The 3,662-nt window shown below is 36.5% G+C and overlaps 1 pseudogene; it reads left to right on the forward strand.

Moving 5' to 3' along the window:
• LOC101652204 overlaps positions 1-886 on the forward strand; it is a 10,481-nt pseudogene extending 9,595 nt beyond the window's left edge.
• Positions 887-3,662: the final 2,776 nt, after the last annotated feature.

Below are 3,662 nucleotides of genomic sequence, written 5' to 3' on the forward strand. Positions count from 1 at the left end.
TGACCACCTTCCACGCATAAACGCTGAAGATGAATGTGTGCATAAGTAAGTGTGGTGAAGAAGGCTGATGGTGCCCGGCTATCGAGACCTAAAGCATTATCTTTAAAGAGATTTTCTTAAGCACTTTTTCCCAATTATACAGTGGGAACGTGAACATTAATAAGATATTGTTTTTGACTTCCATAATACAAATGAAAAAACTAGATAATTTATTTTGAAGAGTTTGAAGAATCACAATTTTCTCATTATTCTTTCTTTAGAAATTTCTTTCAGTACTATATTGGACAATAAGTTTTAAAGTAACACATCTATATTTCAAGCATATAATGGCACAACCTTTCTCACATATGCAAATTCTATATGTTTCACCTTTCTCCGTGGTTGCCACAAATCCAGTCAACGTGCATTTAAGAACCATCTAATTAGGTTCTAATAAAACAACATTTCTTGGTGGCTGTTCTTGGTTGGGGGCCGTCCCGCACCTAAGACAGGAAGATAGTGACAGCAAAGAAGATGAAAAAGTCGCTGGAGTCCATCAACTCGAGGCTCCAACTCATTATGAAAAGTGGGAAGAACATGCTAGGCTACAAGCAGATGCTGAAGATCATTAGGCAAGGCAAAGCAAAACTGGTCATCCTGGCCAACCTTTGCCTGGCCTTGAGGAAATCAGAAATCGAGTACTGCATCATGTTGGCCAAAACCGGTGTCCATCACTACAGTGGCCACAACATCAAGTTGGACACGCGTGTGGCAAGTACTACAGGGTGTGCACGCTGGCCCTCATCGACCCCGGTGATGCTGATATCATTAGAAGCATGCCAGAACAGACTGGTGAAAAATAAATCCTGCAATATTTTTCTTTAATAAAAATGGCCAGAGCTTGTTTAAAAAAAATAAATAAATAAAACATTTTCATAAGACTCTAGCTATTCTTTCTTTTTCGTTCTCTTCAGTTCTTTCTTTCTCTGTTCCTTTTTTGAGGTATAACAAAGCCTGGCAGAGCAAGACTTTTTTAGAGCAAGACATTTTAAGCATGCTTCCTGTAGGGTGCCTGTATAGGCACAGTGAGGGGTGGTGTTCAGATGTTATAGCTGATTGACATTGATAAAGATTGCGTCCCTTTGGAATAGATTTCTTCTCAACCCTTAGGTGTGCCTCCCAGGAGTTTAATGCTTGCCTGGCAGACAGGTGTCAACTGTGAATAGACATATGTCATGGAAAAATCAGTAAAAAGGAAGGTGCAAATCTGACTCATAGGAAAGGAAAAAGAAGAAAGGGGGTTTGCCAATTTTTGCATTATTTTCCACCAGAACAAGTATGTGAATATATATTGTCTAGACAGTTCTTATTAAGATCTTTTCCACTATTCATTGTTGTGATTCTTAACTCCTGTAACAGGCCTCTCAATATATCATTAATGTTTAACTTCAGCTACAATTACCTTGTGTCCTGTATCATCGTGAATTAAAGTCAATTTGATGTATAATTGACTAATAACTGATTTTCTCTTGGACACAAATTTTGGCCATTGGAAAGAGAGTCAAAATGTAAGAGATAAAAGGAATTTGAGAGTACAGGGAACTGCACAGTCTTGTAAAAAGGCAGAAAATTGAGTATAATTTTTCCAACTCTTGCTCTAAGATAATCTTTAAACCTTAAGTGAAGAAGAAAAATCTGCCTTAAGTATCATGCTCCTTTAAGAATTATTGCAATAGGATCAAACTAATAAGGGCAACGGGAAAGATTACATAGAACCCTTAGGGGGCAGCAGATTTATGCTAATTGAAAAAGAATTCCAAAAAAAAGGAAGGGAATGGTTGATACAGAGTACATGCAAGTCTATGAATCTCAAGAATCAGAGAGTCACTGTGTGCTAAAGAATGGAATTAATATCACTAAACTGTAGTTGATGAAACTGTTAAATTGAAATAGGTTTTGTTGTATATATTCTCAACAACAAGAAAGTAAATCCTGTGAAAAAAACATGTGAGAGATTATGTGATCCAAGTGTTTATGAACTAATCCTTGCTGTAGCATTTCATTTCTACCTCCTTAGAAGAAGAACTAGAAAAAGGGAAAGAGAGCATAACTTGAGACTAGCATCAAATATGGGAGAAAGAAAATATGTCAGTTATGTGGAGGGGAACAAAACAAAAGATCATATTTCCTAAGGAGAGCTAAAGATTTTTGAGAATGAACTGTCAGTTTCAGGGATATACCATGGAAGTAAATGTTATAATGAAGGACGCCGGGTTGCCACTTGGGACTCATGGCTTCTGCATTAAGGCAGTGGGAGGACATTCTTTCTCTCTCTCCATTTGTTTGACCGTAGGGGTTATGTAAATTCATTATGCCAAGCTTCAGTCTATATTTAGAGACAATTCTAGGGTGTTAGATGTTTAGTGAACATTGAGTCAGCAGGTAGTTCCATTTTTGCTATAACAACTGCTTTGTTCACTTTTAAGAATGAAATCAGATTTTTTTCCTACTTAATTTCCCTGTGCACAGAAATTTTTTGCAATATATAACTTTTGTTCTTACTATTTTTTTGTTTACATCTTTTTGTGTGCGTTTTACTGTTGTTGCCCTGGGGTTGACTCTGATGCCTGGTGACCGTATGTTGCATAGAACACGATGCTGCCCAGTCTGGAGCCGTCTTCATGATCTTCGGTATTATGAGTTGTAATTATTTTTTTCTGCTGATATTTATTACTTACCAAGTGCTACATTAATTACCATAAAGTTTACTTACTGAATTTGATAGTTGACATAAAAATAATGACACAAAATAAAACCCCCTCCCAAATTTTTCATGTTTCAACAGCAAACTTGAGAATAGTACCAGCCTCTGATTAGTTGGACTTGATTGCTATCTGACTGGACTAATAACAATTGATGACAAAAATCAACTTAAGAATAGCTTATGTTAACCATTCTTGCAACCAAGTACTATAAGTTTTTAAATTTTTACATAGTTTTTTACATAAATGACTATTTGACATCTGCTTCAACAAATTTTGAAAATAAAGCAATAATAATACTTCTTAGTTATAGGATATATAAACCACTTTTCAGTTAGCCTACAATATTTGATCTATGGAGCTTTCTAGACAATTCAGAAATCACTGCCATCCAGTTTATTCCTACTCATGGTGACCCTGTAAGACAGAACTACTCTTGTGGGTGTCCACGACTGTGCATATGTATGGGCGTGGAACAGCTGACTTTGAACTTAGCAGCCAACACATAACCTACTAAACTACCAGCATTCCTAGCAAATGAGATGTATGAGGCTTTTGTAGAAATATCAACTCTAATGTGTATTGCTTCATTTGATATTAGCTGTAACCATAGTAATTACATTATTTCTCGTGGTACTTGCTTAAAATGGACAAGTTTAGGAGCTAAAGATTTCTAATGTGGACAAGCTGAAGTGCCAAATATTTCCAGTGAAGGACAACCTTGCAGAACACTCTTAAAGAGTAACCTTAACTTTGGCAGTATCTCAGCATTTGGAGAAGTAAATGCAAGTTTCTATATTTCAGGTATCAGAAAATTATTGTGTGCTGTCAGCATGATTGGTCGAAAATTTGGTGGGAGTTCCTGTAAGGCTGAATTTGAACAATATGCCAGGCAGGGTTCCTTACTGTTCTCTGAATGCA

This window comes from Echinops telfairi, unplaced genomic scaffold (assembly GCF_000313985.2).
Source record: "Echinops telfairi isolate 266 unplaced genomic scaffold, ASM31398v2 ScPeMD7_6;HRSCAF=24_1, whole genome shotgun sequence".
Taxonomy (NCBI): Eukaryota; Metazoa; Chordata; class Mammalia; order Afrosoricida; family Tenrecidae; genus Echinops; species Echinops telfairi.